This window comes from Homarus americanus, unplaced genomic scaffold, assembly GCF_018991925.1.
Source record: "Homarus americanus isolate GMGI-L3 unplaced genomic scaffold, GMGI_Hamer_2.0 scaffold31037, whole genome shotgun sequence".
Lineage (NCBI taxonomy): Eukaryota > Metazoa > Arthropoda > Malacostraca > Decapoda > Nephropidae > Homarus > Homarus americanus.
This window is the reverse complement of record NW_024722227.1, coordinates 16206917-16226876: the sequence shown is the minus strand read 5'-3', so window position 1 is coordinate 16226876 and position 19960 is coordinate 16206917.

The window sequence follows — 19960 nt, the reverse complement described above, 5'->3', positions numbered from 1 at the left end:
TATTACTAAATGTTACACGAGGATCACATTGACATACACGACTTCATACTAACTCACATAAGCAATAGATAGAGGAGGAGAGATGATTTATAGGATACTTATAGACAATCGTACACTCAGCAAAATGTATCGGTGCATACTGTAGTGTGAACAATTTGAGACCAGTGACGATAGGTATTGGGAAAGGCGAGTTGTTCTAGTTGTATGTTGGCAGCCCTGTAATCCTGCTGAGCAGCTACTATGGCCTGGTCAAGTGAAACAAACCGTTATAAATAAGGTCGGAAAGTGATAAATAGACAATTTGAAATATGAGGAGTTCCCTGTTAACAAAATTATTTGTGATAGTTGTGAATATTGCCACATTAATTTATGATACCAAATAAACCACTCAACCTGGTCGTCCTGAGGGGTGGTGCAGCGTGGACGGCCGCTCCGAGACCTGTCGTCTGTAGCACCAGTTTCGAGGTATCGCCGAATCCATCGTGCAGCGGTGTTCCTGTGGACACCAACCCGCCGGCTAATATCTGTGACGCCGAACCCTTCGTTATGAAGGGCAATAATAGCTCCTCGTGTTCCCTCCGAGGTTTCCATGTCGTCTGGCATGTGTAGGTCTCTACTGCTTCATATTGCCTCTGTTTTATACCCACGTTCACCGAGACCGAACCTTCGCTCATCATTCAGTCGACACAAAGCAACAATCCGAAAAGAAGAAACAAACACACTGATTGTCAGCCGTATGGCAACACCTAGTGGGGGGGGGGGCGTTATGAGGATACACTTACCAACCTTCCAGACGTATCACAGTGTATACGTATCGTTTCGGAAGTCGTCGATCACACCCTGCATCGATATTTTTTGGTGCGAGTGTACTTGAGGATCATTAGGTGAAGGGGATTGGAGTTTTAACGTATTTTATCAGATTTTTCTTTGTGTTAAGAGTTTTGTTCTTCTATTATGTGGTTCCGACATAATATGTGATGAAAATCTGCGTTGTTAGATATAAATCAATATATATATATATATATATATATATATATATATATATATATATATATATATATATATATATATATATATATATATATATATATATATATATATATATATATATATAAGTAAGTACCCTTAAGGTATATCCATTTCACGAAATGTATTGCAATTATGTGACCCCTCTTTAACTAGTTAGGAGAATAGGTCTAGTGTTTTGAAGTGTAATTGTCAAATCCTACTAGAAAGTTATTTAATAAATACAGTAATAATAAGTGTAATAATTCCTCCCTCCCCTTATTGAGAAATGTTGATTTATTTTAAGTGGTATGCAGTGATACAGTGACCCCTGAAAAATAGCACACCTATCACCTGTTTCCCCTAGTGTCTCAGTTATCGCAGATTACCCCTATTCCTCAGTTATCCTCGTCTCTCCCTCTCCCAGTTGGTGCGAGGGCGTCCTAGCCTAGGCTCAATACAGCTTATTAAGCGAGATGAACCTGTTCGACCCCAAAAAATGAAGGAATACCTTGTCACCCAATTCCCCAAGGGTATTCCCCCCAGTAGAGCTCTGTCACTTCAGGGCGTCCACAGAGCAAGAAGACTTTATAAGGATGGTGCACAACTTAGTAGGATCATCATTGTTTGGAAAAGAAAGGAACCACCTCCTGAGGAGTACCGCTTCTTTAGTAACATCAGTCTGTGGACTCCTCCCCCTGTGGTGTGCTACAACTGCTTCGGGGTCAATCATGTGGCGAAATACTGTCACAAGCCAGCCACCTGCGGCTTCTGCGCAGGAATGCATACCACAAGCAGCTGTCCCATCAAGGAAGGTGCCTCTCAGGAGGGGAGAAAGCAGGACTCCCCACTTGAGTGGCAGTGTGCCAGGTGCAGGAAGAAGGGTGTGACGGCCTGGCATCCAGGTTGCCTTGGGAGCCCGCTGCCACCCACAATAGCGGTCACACTCAGTGACGCCAACGCCAACACTACCGGGTCGCCTCCAACGCCTGAAATCAACAGCTACACCTCCCCACCCAGGAGGCAGTGTTGCAGGTGCAGGGAGGAGGGTGTGACGGACTGGCACTCAGGTTGTCCTGGGAGGCTGCCTCCACCCACAAAAGCGGTCCCACTCAGTGATGCCAACAGCAACACTGCGGGGTCGCCTCCAGCACCTGAAATCAACAGCAACACCTCCCCACCCAGGGGTCAGTGTCCCAGGTCCAGGGAGGAGGGTGTGACGGCCTTGCACCCCAGTTGTCCTGGGAGGTCGCCTCCATCCACAATAGCAGTCCCACTCAGTGATGCCAATGCGGCCGGATCGCCTCCACCACCTGAAGTCAACAGGCACAGTGACTCTCCTTCGTTTGCCAATGCAGGTCAGGTTAAAGCCTGCCAAGTAAGTGTACCAGTGAACAATGACAGTGATAGTGTTAGTGGAGCTTCTGAAGGAGCTCGTGCCTCCTCTCATAATGATGCCAACTTGAGGGTGAGTAGCCAGAGCGAGACCGATAGTGATGGAAGCATGGATGGGGAGAATGAGCCCCAGATTGCCAGCGTGGTCTCTATAATAGTCCCAGGTCTGAAGACTGTTCATGACCCTGTAAGTTTTCCATTGTTTACGGAGGAGGAACTCGCGGGACTGATGAAGGAACCCGCGTATAAAAATCCTACTGGAATAAGGGCTGTGAAGAACATTATCAGGAAATCCAGAGGTACAGAAATTGGAATGGTCAGCTTATTGGTCAGGCTGATCTATAAAGCCAGCGTGCGACTCTCTACGTTAAATTCAAGGTGGGATAAGTAACACGAACGCTTAGGTTCATTTCATGGAACATCCGGAGTGTTAATCGCAGAATTAATGATCTACAATGGTTTGTTAAACTTTTTGACATTGATGTAATTGGCTTACAAGATCCTTACACGTCCAGCACCCAGAAGAAAGTTGCACCCAGGATAGCTGGGTTTACAGCATATAATAGTGGAGCAGGAAGTGGCCTGCTCACTTATGTAAAGAATGGTCTGGATTGTAAATGGATTAAAACTCGCAATGATGAAAGTATTCACTATCAACAATTTACAGTAAAGACAGCAAACAGTCAATTTTCGCTGTATAACATCTATGTTCGGTGTAATGAACTGCGAGCGGACGTGTTACCAAAGCCATCAGGTAACAATGCTATGCTGTGTATGGGTGACTTTAACTCTCGTAACACTGTCCTCGGTGATGTCCAGTGTAACTCTAATGGGAGGGTGTTCGTGAATTACATCAATAATCATAATATCACTATACGACACAAACAAAGTGACACATCTGATGGGGGGCAGACTTGATTATGTGATTGGGTATAACCTAGTAGACAGTAATGTCAAGGCTAAGGTCATCTCAGACCACCTAGTCAGTGATCATTATGCAATACTTACTGAATACACTGTTGCTGATGTCAAGTGTGAACCCCATCCTAAGCTCAGAATTAATATCCCAGATAATCTTAAACTGCACTTCAAGGCCTACATCTACAGATGGTATGCTGGATATACACCTGGGTCAGTGGATGAATTTTGCTGTGATCTTGTAAATGTCATTACCACATATTATACCACCTGGGTTAAGTCAAGGAGGAAGGGGGGCAGCACTAAACCACCTCTGTGGACACATGACCCCTTCCTCACCAAAGAAGGATAGAATGTAAAACAGCTTGCCAACACTTATAAGCAAAATATAACTAGTGATAACCTTTTGGCATTCCTCAAAGCTAACAGAGAATTTCGTGAACTCAAAGGTCAGGTGAGAAACACCTATTGGGAACAATTCTTACAGGGGATTAATAGAACAACCATTCTAGCAGAAATGTGGAACAAAATTAGAGCCATTACCAAGTCACCCACCCCAGTCCAGCTTCATCACAGCCCTGCAGAATATGCTGACATGCTATTAGACCAATGGTCTAGTGTGTCACGAATCACTTCCCTGCCTCCTGACATCCAACAATATCTTAACACCTCACACATTAATAGGGGTTTCAATATTGAAATAGCCTGTTCCTCACCAGACCTTACCGACCAGTTTCCTATAACGCACCACGAACTAACAACAGCACTAATGAAAGGTGAGTCATCCTCCCCTGGTGAGGATGGCATAACCTATAACACCCTGAGATTGTTGAATGAGATCCCTAACCATCCACTGCTTGACCTGTATCAAATGAGCCTCACACAGGGTATTCTGCCTCAGACATGGACTCATGGAAACATAGTTCCAATCCCTAAAGCTAAATCCAAACTTCAGGCCAATTTCACTTACATCCTGTATGTGTAAAGTCCTTGAAAGAGTTGTTCTAAACCGTCTCATGTTTCAAGTCAAAGACAAACTCGCCCCTAATCTGTACGGGTTCATGCCCGTGCGTAGCACACAGACATGCTTTGCAGAATATCTTGTTCACTCAAAAGATAAGACACAAACAGCCTTCATAGACCTTAAATCAGCCTTTGATGTAGCTAATAGAGACATTATACTTGAGCAACTAGCTAATTTTGGCATACAAGGTAACCTGACATGGATAAAGGGTTATCTGTCCAACAGGTATGCCAGTGTTCTGTTTAGTGGAGTTAAAAGTACCAGAATGAGATCATTTGAGCTGGGCACGCCTCAGGGAGGAGTGTTAAGTCCTATGTTCTTTAATATACTGATGCACAAGCTTATTGCTGACATTCCAGTTCAGCCAAACGAAGCCGTAATATGCTATGCTGATGATATCTGCATTATGACACAAACCAAACTCAGGCTCCAAGCCTTGCCGGATGTATATGCTCGGAGAACTGTTGAATGCGGTCTCATAATATCTGTTGACAAGACGAGGGTCCTCAAACCTCGTCCTGCTCATCCTCTGCCTCTTGACTATAACATTAACAGCATGCCCTTGGAACTATGTAGCTCCAATAAATATCTTGGAATTTGTGTGAATGATGCAAACTTTGTCAGCAACCTTCGTGACAAACTAATGCAGCGCATTAAACCCCTCAGAACCCTTGTTGGCAAGGGCTATGGAATTAACATCACCTATGCTCGTACTTTCTATCTTCACTTCATTCGTTCTGTAGGTGACTATCATGCTCTCCATCTTGTGACTATTCCGCCTAAACAACTCAACAGCCTTGAGGTAGTGCAAAATGAAGCCATGCGCATCATCCTAGGTTGCCCAAAATCAACCAGAATTGTAAACATGAGGAAAGAGCTCGGACTGCCCTCCCTATCTGAGAGGATAGCCCTACTTAATACCATGTTTTGTGTCAAAGTTTTGAAGAACAATGGTTCTCAAACTACAGCTCAAACTGAGTTGATGTTCTATCTAAGTAATCCCGACCATCTCGCCAACCTTCCACTAAAGACTCTCTTTGGGGCGTGGCTTCATAAAAGTGTTGCAGATCTCTTGAAACTAAATGTCCCAATCACCCCAGACGAACCTATTAATGCCATTCCTCCTTGGCTGGACATATCAGTTCCTATTAATTACACTCCTGTTGGTAGTAAGCAAATGTTAAACACCGATGTGGTGAGATGTGTCACACCAGAAACTATTAACAGACACATAGAGAGTATTAAATCAAGTGAATGTTATGCTTTTACTGATGGTTCTGTGCAGACAAACACAGGTAGAACAGGCTGTGCAATTGTAATATATAAAGAAAAAGAGATGATAGTGTCAAACAAACAAAGGCTGAACAACTGGGCCAGCACAACACAAACTGAACTAACTGGAATCTACTTAGCCACAGACTACCTCAAAGAAAATGGAGGTGGGGTGATATTCTGTGACTCTCAAAGTGCTTTGAAATCAATGAACAGCCCGTCAGGCTCTATGTCTAAAGTTGCATGTGATATTAAAAGGAATGTGATAACTGCCAATGAGAACAACTTTCGTATCGAATTTGTGTGGATTCCGTCCCATGTTGGAATGAGGTATCATGACCGTGCTGATAGACTGGCCAGTGAGGCATGTAAGAAAGAAAATGTTGACCGTGACCTTGGTCTGTCCAACGCTGTAATTAAAAACATTCAAGTCAGAATCATGAACTCTGATCTAGAAGAAGTGAGAAATGCAGAGAGACCTGACAGTTGTAGCATTAGTAAATATGACAAATTTTGTAACAAGAGGTACCGGTATGGCCAGCATAAGGACAGAACCAGACAATGTGATGTAGTCGTGGCCAGAATTAGGCTAGGATACAGGCACATCTGGCAAGTTAGTAACGCTGTACCCATACCGGAACACTCAGCATGTAAACTTTGTGATAAACCTTTAAAGCATACACTTGAACACTATATTATTGAATGTGACACTGTCAAAGACTTCAGGCCACCTGACTTATTGTATCTTGAACTATGTAATTACTTCATTGAATCAGGTGTGCTTGAGGACATTCTTGCTGCTTATCCCAAATTTGCTAGCCCACACTGATTAGTCTTCAATTAGAATATGACTCCAATGTATGTGATCCACTGACCTATATATGCTGCTGGTGAATGTGATGTATTTCCTTCTTTGTGTACGAACCTCTGTCCTGCGTGGCAGTGAACAGTGGCATTACCCACATGAATCTGACCTATATATAGTGTCAATGAATATGATGCATTCTTTGTGTACGAACCTCTGTCCTGTATGGCAGTGAAAAGTGACATTACCCACATGAATCTGACCGACGTATATGTATGTATGTGTGCGTGTGTGTATGTATATATACATGTACATGTATGTGTGTATGTATATATGTATATGTATGTATATGTGTGTGTGTGTGTTTACATATATGTATATGTACTGTCAATGAATACGATGCATCTCTTTGTGTACGAACCTCTGTCCTGCATGTCAGTGAACAGTGACATAACCCATATGAATCTGACCTCTATAGATTTATAGTTGTTAATGAATATGATGTATTTCTTTGTGTATGAACCTCTGTCCTGCGTGGCAGTGAGAAGTGATACCACCCTCAGTGTCAAGACCTGACTGAATTACTCAGAATAGGCAAACTGTACTACAAGCTCTGCCAATAAATTTGTTAAACTAAAAAAACTAACTGATTTTATTGTTGCGGGGCTTCTTCTTTCTTGCTTGGCTCGGATCTTCCTTGTAGGGCTCTGAGTTACTTCCTAGATCGGAGTTATAGGTGAAAATATATCTACAGTCATGATTGTTTTCCTTTGTTGTATCGTTCCAATATACAACATATATATCACACACATATGTAAATGGTCACTCAGTCAGCTGGGACAAGCGAGGGAGTGCAGAGGAGGAGGAGGAGGAGGGTAATTACAGTGACAGTCATGGAAGGAGAGGGGGGAAGAGGAAGGGAAGGTTAGGAAGTAGGAAATTCGTGGAGAACGAGATAGTTCGTGGAAAGACAGGCGAGAGTAAACAGAGCTGGGAGGGGGGCGTTGAGGGGGGGGGGGTAAGATTAGCAGCCCAGGGAAGATAGGAATAGATAAGACAGAGAGAGAGTGGGAGGACGTAGCCGAAGGGGAGGAAACGGTTATCAGGGAAGGTAGGAGAGGGAACACTACTTTAAAGGGAGGAGAGAAGGGAGGAAACAACAGTTGAAAGCAGGAGGGGGAGGGGGAGGAAGGAGAGAGAAGGGGAGGGAACAGCAGTAAAAAGCAAGAAGAGGAGTAGAGAGGGAGGAGAGAGATTGGGAGGGAACAGTAGTAAAAAGTAGGATGAGGAGTAGAGAGGGAGGAGAGAGAATGGGAGGAAACTGCAGTTAAAAGAAGGAAAATGAGCGGAGGGAGAGGTTAAATGGAGGGGAGGGTAGGGAACAGCAATTGGAAGCAGGAAGGGGAGGGAAGGAACACAGCCAAAATCAGTCCAATAAGTGTTGGAAGGGAAGGTCAGATAAACCCAAAGGAGGACCATTGATAAACCTTAAAAATGTTCACCTTCTGCTTCTGCCACAATACAGTGTTCATCTGTCTCCCCTCGCCTCCCTTTACCTGTAGCGCCTATAGGTACTCCTCCTCCAGCCTGCTCAGTGTTCTTCTGCCTCCTTCATTTACAATACTATCATCCTCGCTCGCTCGCTCAGGTAATTAGATTATTAAACTCATCATCCAGGTCTTGTCAGTGTTTACCTCTGCTATGTTGTGTAGTATAGCCAAGGTGGTGGTGATAGTTGTTGTGAAGTATAGCCAAGGTGGTGGTGATAGATGTTGTGTAGTATAGCCAAGGTGGTGGTGGTGGTGATAGTTGTTGTGTAGTATAGCCAAGGTGGTGGTGATAGTTGTGTGTAGTATAGCCAAGGTGGTGGTGATAGTTGTTGTGTAGTATAGCCAAGGTGTTGGTGATTGGTGTTGTGTAGTATAACCAAGGTGTTGGTGATAGGTGTTGTGTGGTATAACCAAGGTGGTGGTGATAGTTGACGTGTAATATAGTCAAGGTGGTGGTGATAGTTGTTGTGTAGTATAGCCAAGGTGGTGGTGATAGTTGTTGTGTAGTATAGTCAAGGTGGTGGTGATAGTTGTTGTGTAGTATTGCCAAGGTGGTGGTGATAGTTGTTGTGTTGTATAGCCAATGTGGTGGTGATAGTTGTTGTGTAGTATAGCCAAGGTGGTGGTGTTAGTTGTTGTGTAATATAACCAAGGTGGTGGTGATAGTTGTTGTGTTGTATAGCCAATGTGGTGGTGATAGTTGTTGTGTAGTATAGCCAAGGTGGTGTTGTTAGTTGTTGTGTAATATGACCAAAGTGGTGGTGATAATGGTGACAGTCAACACTCGCTTGTTCTCAACTGTTGGTTCAACTAATTGTCCGTTTATTGTGGGCTAAGGATTGTGTGTGTGTGTGTGTGTGTGTTTATATCAAAGTAAAATTTCTCTCTTCTCCTCCCCCATTTCCTTCTTCTCCTCCACTCTCCCTCTTCCTCCTCCACGCGTCTTATGAAATAAAGTTGTCAGTGTTCAAAGGGTTGTAAATCTTGTTGATGTTGCTGGAGAGGTGAGCAGTTGCCCAGCTTGTGATCTGGACACACAGATTTAAGTTCCATAATTAAGTGTCAATCTATTTTTTAGGATATAAGCTACTAGAAAAGTAAAACTGGAATGAAAGCCACTGGTTATAAAGTTAAATAAAGTAAATCTGTATATTTAGGCAGGACCCTAAGTAAATTAATGTAATTTGGACTTAACCTGACCAAGGTACAGTAGCTAAAAAAAGTATATGTGCATACTCTGTGTGAAACAATATGAGACCACAGACGATAGGTATTGGGATATGCGTGTTGTATCCTTATACTATGTGTAAGTAATCATTTAATCGTTTATTTTATTCCTATATGCCAACTCACCCCCTGTGTTGCATACTGAATGGCGGTGGGTGAAGACATGCATACTAACCCTCCCGAGACATCTCGAGTTGTAGGTATAATTCCGGAAGTCATCGGACCCCATCCTGTAAGATACTTTTTTTCGCCACTGTACAACTACACCATCTTACAACTTCACCAAGGTACACAATTACATTACGACACCACTATGTGTTTTTTTACGTGCGGGATATATTTCTGGCTGACGCTTTTCCCGGTGACTTTCTTTCTAGTGGTTAATTTCCCCTTGGCTTTCTTTCTGGTGGCTTTGTCTCCGGTGCCTTTATTACCAGTGTTAAACAGGGGAGGGAGCGTAGTACCGTCGACATGGACAAACCAGATCTCAGGTGCCATTGTTTGGTACGCTGTTGCAGGAACTTCCAACATGTCCACTTACTTGTGTTGGTGTCACGTCTCAACAAGCAGAGTTTGACGGCCGTGTGCGTCTGTGTGGAGTAGTGAAGGCCAGACGAGGCGGGGTGACGGCGGCGGTAGGATAGGTGAAAACTGTAGCAATGACAGAAATAAAAGTGTAACAGCTGTGGTTATGATCGTAAGAGATAGATAGAACCTTCGGTGCTCCTAACTGAAATAATGGTTGATTTACACAAGTTCCGAGAGAAGTGTTTTGACCTGGACCAAGAGGTGCGGCTGAGAGGAAGAAAAGGCCAACTTACTTAAACACCTCTGTGAATAATTATGCTTCAGAGGCGACAATAATATATCAATGGTAATGAATTTTGTCAAACGAAGATGGGATGTCTTATACATTGACAATTATGCCACTGATAATATAACTATGTAGATCACAACCAAGAGTTCGACTTCAGCATCCTCGTAGGCATTAAGAGAAGACGTCACGAGAAAAGGAAGGATCTCTCCAAGGACACTGGGAACAAAGCTGACATAATCCTTCCCTGCTGGTAGGAAACAATTCCCTGGGACACACTTTAGGAGGAGGAGGAAGACGGCAGGAGTAAACTAGATATTAGATGTTCATTATATAAACTTAAATATTTTAGTCTCTTAGTTTACTTCTCATACATTTAAGTAAATTGATATAAAAGTTTACATTTAAAAACACTTCAAATATATCAGTGTCATTGACGTCAGAACTTACGAGACCGGAGGAATTAATCGACTTATTAACGATAATAACAATTGTAATGGAGACGCACCGGTTAGGGTTGAGATAGACTTTAGTGACTGGTATTAAAACTGACACATAACAAAGGTGTATAGGATATTGGTGAACTTAAATGTGAATGTAAAATTATATTATTAAAAATTGTGACTTGATAGTTGTGGCATTATGTTGCTGTCACATAAAGTATGTAAACAGGTGAGTGTTTCCTGTGTGAGAGAGGGTGTACGTGTGTTGTCTTCTCACTTCCCAGAATTTTTTTTTATCTTAATCCAACTCGTAAATAAAAACGAAATATTTCACTCATTTAAACAACAAATCAACCTCACTGGGAATTTGTCCAGATTGATAATATTATTTAAAAAATAAATATATATATATACATTTCCTTCCTCGAGGATAATGGCTCCAATGGATATCAAGTAAACCATTTTAGTGTTTGAAAATATTTTTTAAGAGGAGAGAGGAGGGAACGATGTCTTTGTCAGGTAACAGCAACAGGTCTGTCAGGAGGGAATGCACACTTTCAACATTTATATTTTCTGCTTTCAACTTAGATGAAAAATAACTAACAGACAGACTTGAATGTAATTTGTAACATTTTCGAGGAAAAGTCAAGGAGTTTTAATTGGCGCTGTTTTCTACGGTTGTCGTGACAGGAGACCAACTGAAAAACAAAAGCTGGACACTGTGTAAAAGAACCTCAGTGCATTGTGTGGCTTCTTACAGGGACCAAGTCAGTGGCTGTGGCAGAGATTAAACTCAGACGGCAGCACGTAGGAAGGAACCTTCGTCGAGATTGACTATTTGGGAGTGACTGAAAAAGTTGTGGGACAGACAGTGTACTACAGCGACCGGAGGTGGACGAGCCACCGACAGTAATGAGAGTGACGGACAAGTGCGCGACTTGTTTAAACACAGCTCTTAAAGCTTACTTTGGCGTGTTTTACGAGAACTCAGATTACCGACACTAAACTTAAACTATCACTTATAAATTGCTACATCTGAATGCCTACAATCTACAGCTGGTGCAGACGCAGCCACCCGAATGATGGTGTACAGCGCAAATGTAAAACCGAATTCTTTGCCCATGTAGTGATTTTCGATGAGGTTACTTTACGTATATTCATACCCTCAGTAAAATGATTCATTATGTCCGCATTTAGTCCGTGGTAACCAAAAGTGATTTGGTGGTGTTGGCTTATGTATTATCGGATGATGGGCTTATTTTGCTTTCATTGTAAACCACGTGAACAAAACTGTCTATATTAATATTACGGAGCAGTTCTTGGTGCTATATCTTAATGAAAGAAAAACACAAGTCGTCTGTCAATAGGTTGGTGCACCATCTAGTTGTATGGTGTTGGTGGCACCTCCCAGGCCTAATATATCAGGGACATCGGAATGTCTAATTCTCTGGCCTCCACGTTCACCTCCCACAACACCTTTTCTCTTTAGAGGTAACTTGGCGACACTGAAGCGAACATGGACCAAAACTAAACTATCACATAGACACATTGAGAGTCACTAACAATGCTGAAGGTTACAGTACTGTCAGGGCAATATAAACTCTAGCACAGGTATCACAGCCCATATTTACAGAAAGTGATTTGGTAATAATGCTGAACTACAAGTAGATTGTATTCTTTTTCATTGCTTTCAGAATTATGTTTTGTCGTCATATACCTGTACTGTACAAGAAACTTATCTTTTATGGTATCTGGAACTGCGTTTTCCTAAAGTTTGTAAAGTTATGAGTTTCTTTATCAGCCACTACTTACAGTTATATGATATAGACAGACATTGGAGTAGACTTATAACAAACAATATTGGCCACAGAGTCATGAAGCCCACATATAGGTGCATATAAATTATTACTACAGCATCACATAAGAAGTTATTAATTGTAATTTATCTCAGCCACTCTTATCTTGGTTAATTGTCTCTTGTTGATATTTTCTGTTAGTTCATTTTAACCGGCTAACCTTTACAGCCAGCAGGAACATGACCAAATACTGAATTCAGAGCAATTTGGTAGAGGCAGCACAGCCCTCCTGCCTGTTCCTTCACGTGAGCACAATAATTCAACAATGTCTCCATGTTTGGCTCCCCCATCCACAACACGGCAGTTGGTCTGGACCTCAAACAAGCATTTTTTTTTTTACTTGTATAGGTTCGATGGCATTTTGGGGGAAACTTGGTACGCAGATTTTTTTTTTTTTTTAATAATAATAAAGTGATACTAAACCCGGGAAGACTGTTTACCAAGCTGGATGTTGTATTTAAAGAGCCGGACAAAATAAAAGGGGTCGCTGTCTGAAGCTTTGGTTACATGCACGGAAAATGTATTGTTGGCAAAATTTCCATGAAAAAAATGGTGAACCTTATTTTGTCTAGTAAAATTTTTAATATTTACGAAGCATTTGTTTTTATTCACGCGTCTGTCATATTGTAATTATTATATTCATAAGATGTATTGTGATCGATAAATGAGAAACATGATGATTATAGATTTTGTTAATTTAATTTAATTAAAATCATTTTTCCGAATATGAGATGTATATAACCTCACAGTTTCAGCGAGGATTTACAACCCCAAGAACTATTACAGGTGACATGTCGTTGGACTGGCGCGCGCGCACACACACACACACACACACACACACACACACACATACTACTTTTTTTTTTTTTTTTTTTTTTTTTTTTTACTACTACTCCACTACCCCCTTCACCAACTCGACAAGACGATCATCCAATATGACAATATTTGGTTATTAAAATTCTGTTAGATGAGTTTGAGGTGCGAGAGGCGAGAAATCTGCAGGTCATCACTGAGGCATTGTGAACACTAGCAGGGAGGGGTGGCTCAGTTCTTCAAGGCGTTCGCAGTCTCCTCATTAAGAATCGGGCTAACTCGCTGTTTGACACCTCGGTGGTGCTCCTCCAAGCTTAGGTGGGAGAAATCTCTCCCAGGTGCGGGGCGATTTGGCACATTCAGTTGTTTAAGAAATTATCCTTATACCTCTTTGTTGCCCCCAGCATTCTTTTCATTTGTTAGGTCTCTGTGCAGCATCGAGAGCTAGGTTACGGTGACAAACGGCCATGGGATCAAAAATCCTGATGTCGAAGAAGGCTCGCTGTCCCCGCGTCCAGAATCCTCGAGCACTGACGTCCACACGGGCTTCGTTAGATGTGTTTGAAGTCCTGTGTTGGAGGATCTCGCCATCCAGTGGAAGGAGGGTCGGTTCTACCATGACGTCCCGGCAGGTTTCCTTCAACATATTTGCTGTGAGATCCCTTACCTCGTCATGCCTCATGCATATGAAGCCCCCCTTCTTGCAAACCATGGCGTGATCGCCATCATAGGAATAGCCACACACGCATTGGGAGGGCAAACCATCTACTGGCCAACCGTACCTTAGAGCAATGGCATCTGTAAATTCTTGTTTGTTAAGGCTGAAACCATTTGCCCTTATCGGTAACGTAGTTAACCAGTTCGAGGCGCCCACCTCCTGCGCTATAGCTACTTTTTTTGTCAGATTTTCTGGAACCTGCAGCAATAATTGCTGCAACATGTCATTTTGGCAGTGCTGCCGATCTGTTGTAATGGATCTACGGATCTTATTAACTTCGCTGGTGTCCACTTCCCCTGTTGCATTCTGGGCTATTATGTGGTCAGTGAGGGCTGCCGTGAGCTTAAGTGAATTTTGATGTTCAGAGTCAGCAATCTCCTCTGGATTAGTTAGTCCCATCCCTCCCAGTCTTGGTGGAAGTGCAAGAAGTGTTCTTTCTACTGGGGTTAAGTCGTGGTGTTTCACTAGTTTGGGAATGAACTTGACACTGATTGCTTCTTCCAAAGGGTGGAGGAGGGGTCGGATCTCAGGGATGGTACGCATCAGGTAGTTCCAACGATGCTTGACTCCATGTGTGAATGCTGCAAAGGCCGCATGTGGCTCTGTGTTAGCAATCTCCGATAGAGCATGGATTTCGCTAACCCACTCGTTCACCTTTCCCCCTACGTACTGGGTCTTGAAGTCCGTAGTGCCAATTACTGCGCCTAGATGTCTTTGGCCGTCCTTAGTTATTTTGACCTCACTTTCGCCGAAAACCTCCACAGCCCGATCATAATGATCTGGCTTCACGATGAGGAAGGATTTGCTGGCGTTTGGGTGGTACCCTATTTGTGGACCTCGCGATGTTACCAGGTCCCACCACTTTTTGATGTCCTCCACTTTTCCTGCTCCTGTGAGGTCATCAGCATATGCCACTTGTTTGACCCCAGTTGTTTCATACTTTATTTCTTGTTGGAGCACTGATAGGCCTATTGCATACATTGCCATTGCAACGGGGTCCCCCTGTGTTGTTCCCTCGGTCGACTGTAGGATGGTATCACCTCGTAGAGCCTTGTTGTTTACTACGTAGAGGTCTGAAGGATTCCTATACGAATTTTCAACATACATCGCAAAGCTAGGACACTTGATCTTGATGTTGTGCAGTGCCGCCTTGCGGTTAAGTATGTTGAATGCGTTTGAAGCATCCACCAGGAGAACGGCCTCACAATCACGCTGCTCAAATATCAATCTCATGGCGTGAATGGCCGCCTCCCCACCAGCCTGGTGGCCAGCACACACTTGTAGGTTCCCTGCTGCTGCCCTGACATCATCCTTTACCACCTCCATTATACACTTTCCGATGATCCGCCTCAGCACTTCCCCCACCCCTATAGGTCTACATCCTGGTTTCTTTTCCAGAGGAATAAGGCGGCAGGCCGTCAGAGCCTGGAGGTGATGGCAGCAAGAGGATGCAAGCTTTCTTGCAAGGGTGGCAATGGCAGTGCAGAGATCGCTTGCTACAGGGCCAAACTTGTTTGTGCTGAGGATGACTCTCCAACCGTTTGCATCCAGACCTGAAGGGCCGGCTCCGCCTCGAGTCTTCAGTGCCTTTTTCCACACCATCTCTCCTGTTATTTTCTCGAACAGGACAGCGTTTGGTGGGATATAAGCACCCTGGAGCCTGATGCCTTCATCTTCGCTTGCAGGGGGATGTTTCTCTTTCAATAGTTTTAATGTCGCTCTGTTTATTGGCATCACTCCACCGGAGGATTCATGTGTGAGAGATCTTACCGCGAGAGACACTTTTCCCACACGCATTTTGTTTCCAAATTGTCTTGCCACGTCATCGGTGTTTTGCTTTCCGTCACCCGTAGATTTTAGTCTCTCCTGCAGTGTTCTTGCTTCACATAGGAGATCATCTAGGGCCCCAGTCTGCCACATTGTCAACCTTCTCTTCATTGCTGCCACATTTTCTTTGTGCTTAGCCTTTGTGTGTGTCCTCTGACAAAATAGATGTGGTATTATTGCCAGTATTTGAAGAGCTAGGGGGGCGAGGAAGCGGTCCTGAGTGTAATCAGTCATGAAGTGAGTCATCTCCCGAATCATTTCTTTGGTGGCCGCACACTTGGGTGGTTCAAATAAGTTAGCGGGCGACCACTTGACAATTTCTGAGTAGGTTTCTTTGACCCATACGCCTGCATTTTCCATCGACATGCCATTCCACTGAGGCGGCTGTCTCTCATTCTCCTCGTGGACACCTGCTACTGAGGGAGCAGCATTTATTAGTACTACATTATCGGGTTGAGTAGACTCACTGCTATCATTTCGGATATCATCGGGTAGTTGGGTCCCGGCGATATCCACTGTGGCCGCCTGTGTCGGCTCCCTGCGACGTGGGTTCCGACACTGGTCTAGCTTCCTGCAATTCACACATGGTCGGTTATTTCTCGCACAAACACAATTTGTGCAGTTTTGGTTCGGGCTAGCACAGACGCAGCAAGGAATGTTACCAGGCATAGTGACCAGCACCTTGGGCGACGGTAACGTCCGCCTCCGGACATCTGATTTAGTCCCAGGCACAAGATTATACTGGTTCTTATGAGGGAAGGGCGGAGAGGTGACAGGCTGGACTGGTGTGTCCAGGTAGTAGGGGCATACGTGCGCGCGTGGGTGTGTAGGTTACCCCCCCTAATAGCGACCATCCATACATCAGAATGATACACTATGGACAAGAGTTTGTCACACCAGGCACTAGTTTATATTTCCTTGGCACAAATAACCACTATTTATATGGTCTCACTGGTGTAATATCAGTTATGTATACTCACTAGGTTCGTCGAGACCCTACATTAAGAGTCCGTTACTATGGTGGTGGGGGCGACCGCATGGGCAGCACTCTCGGCCCCATAGGGGCGATAGTCTCGGGACCACCCCTGTCACAGTAGGCCTAACGACACTGACCTTGGCGCCGAGCCTTCTCATTATCCTACCACTGACCCAGCACAGGTCACCACTCACTTGGTGAACGCCGGTGAACACACGGAATATTTACAATTTATGCCGTAAGGGATGAGGAGAAACCTTGGGTGGCAATGCTTAGGGTGACATCCGATATTCACGGACACATTGTCAAATTCCCGCTCCCACACAACGAGTATGTCCCCACCAATAACACTTTAGATCAGGAGGGACGGTCCACGACACCCACGCCGCGCTGGCCGCCTACTACTACTACTCCTACTACTACTACTACTACTACTACTTTGCTGTCACTCGGACTCGAGTAAGACGATCATCCACCTATGATACAATGATTTGAGTTATTAAGGATGTCACCTAGGTTAGTGAGTTTTGAGGTGACTAAAGAGGCCGAGACGGAATCGGCAGTGTCGATCACTGAAGTTGCATATGTGGGGGGCTACATCTAGTACGGGAGGGGTGGCGGCAGTGTCTTTCAAGGCGTTGTCGCTTGTCTGCCTCATTAAGCAATCGGGCTAACTCGAAAGTATTGACACCTCGTGTGGTGCTCCTCCAAGCGTTACGGTGTGGAGAAATCGTCTCCCAGGTGAGGGGGTCGATTTGGCACAGTTCAGGTTTGTCTTAAGAAATTATCCTTATACCTCTTGAGTTGCCTGCCAGCATTACGTTTACTATTTGTTAGGTAACTGTAAAGTAGCTACTTTGGCAGTTTACTGTCGTCCATGGGGGTAACATGGCCAGTCCAGCGTAGTTGTTCGTGGATAATGGTAGCCTCGATGCTCCTACAGTTGGTGTCAGCAAGAATACTGGCATTTGTTCTCTTATCTTCCCAGCGAACACGGAGGATGGAACGTAGACTATGTTGGTGAAAGTTTTCAAATGCCTTGATGTGCCTCCTGTATGTGACACATGTCTCGCTGCCATATAGCAGGGTGGGGAGGACCATTGCTCGATATACGTGTAACTTTGTAGATAATTTCTGCTCCTTATACCTGAAGACACGGTTTCGGAGTCTGCCAAAGGCTTGAGATGCACATCTGATCGGATGCTGAATCTCTTCTTCAATGTCTGCGCTGGTGGACAGGAGGGAGCCGAGATACCGAAAGTGGGTAACATTAGTGAGGGTAGTACAGTTAAGCTGAATCGATGATGGGGGTGTGGCTGAAAGAGAATCTGAGTCTTAAGTACATTCAACTCAAGGCCAAAGTGTGCATACGCATCTGCATAGATGTTCAGGATCTCCTGTAGGTCGCGTCCAGTGTGAGGAACAAGGGTGAGGTCGTCTGCATACTGAAGTTCAGTAATGGAAGCTGCTGACACCTTTGTTCATACCTGGACTCGTCTTATGTTGAAAAGACCCATCATCCGGTACCGGATGTCTACCCCGCCGGCAAAATTTGTGCTAGTATGAGTAAGGAAGGCAGCCTCGATTGGATGGGGAAGAACTCAGACTGGGTGCCATTGTGCAGGACACTGCCGTTTATGCCATCGTGGAGTTGCCTCACAATGACAATGAATATTGGTGGGCAGCCAAAACGGCTGAGGGCCCACCAGAGGGCTTCCCTGTTGACCGAGTCGAAGGCCTTGGTTAGGTCGATGAAAGCCATGTGCATGTCACGACGCTGTTCTCTGCACTTTTCCTGTGTCTGACGGGCAGCAAAGCTCATGTCATTGGTGCCACGTGATGATCTAAGTCCACATTTAGATTTTGGGTGGAAGTTTTCTGCCTCAGGAAGAAGTCTGTTTAGGAGGACTGACGGCGATCATCTTGCCAGCTACGGATAGCAGCTAGAACCCGTGGTAGTTGCCACAGTTTGACCGGTCTCCCATTTCTTATAAATATTGGCGATGGAGGCGTCTGTAAAAGCTTGGAGGAATTCCTCCTTTTCCCAAATATTCTCCAGGAGAGAGTGGAAACGGCAGGTAAGCCGAGGTCCTCCTGCTTTATATACTTTGGCTGGGATCCCGTCAGGTCCTGAGGCTTTGTTATTTTTCTTCTGTTTTATGGGAGTAGCTACCTCATCCAGGGATGGAGGATAGCTTAGGTGGGTCAGCTCTGGATGCTGAGGGAACTGCTGGGTAGTCAGTACATCCACATCGGTGTTTCGGTTGACCAGCGCATGGTCGTGCTCTCTCCAGCGCTGAAGGAGTCCTTCATCGTCTTTAATTATGGAGTTACCGTCGGATGAGCGGAGTGGGGCTACGCCATGAGTGATTGGCCCATAAAATGTTTTAGTGGATTTGAAAAATTCACGTATCTTGTGCTGATCTGCAAATTTTTATGTTTCACATGCTTATTTTTAAAACAGTTGTTCTTTAGATTGCGATGTTCCCACTGGGCCGCCGCTTTCTTCTTGCGGAAGGTATCAGGTTTGGTCCGAGACTAAGGGTTGTTCTGCCAGTCAGTTAAAGCAGCATGTTTATCATTGATGAGTACATTGATTGCCGGGTCATATTCATCAAACCAATCTTGGTGTATTATTTCGATCTGGCTGAGGGTCTCTCTGCAGGTTTTTGTCATGACAGTGTCGAGAATATCCCACTCGGCACTGGGATTTGCGTTGTTTGCTTATAAGCCCATGTTCGAGCTGCTCTCTGAAAGCATGTGCTACAGCTGGATCCCCCAAACGATTAGTGTTAAAACCTCTTCTGGAGGCTTGCTGCCTTCGCCGTTTTGGGGCAACTTGAAGTGACAGCTTGGCTCTGACCAGCCGATAATCAATGTCGCAGTGGTCTGAGCCATGCATGGTCGGGTGATGAGGACATCTCGGTGATCTTTTTCTCCGACAATGATGTAATCAGAGATGCCAGTGTTTGGATCGTGGGTGTTGCCACGAGCCATTGAAATTGTCGTCATGCCTAAACAGGGTATTGGTGATAGTGAAGTTGTGTGCAGCACTCGTGCTGAGGAGGGGTAGGCCGTTTGGATTACAATTGTCTAGTCCATTTCTCCCTATGGTTCCCTGCCATATGTCAGGATCTCTGCCATTGAAGCCACCAAGGGACACAACCTTGTCTTCTCTGGGGATAGAGGTTAGCACTCTGTCGAGGTCGGTGTAAAAGGCCTCCTTGATGTTATCTTCTGCATCCAGTGTTGGGGCGTATGCACTAATGAAAAAGGCATGACTTGAGGAATTCAGTAGGACTCGAAGCGTCATGAGA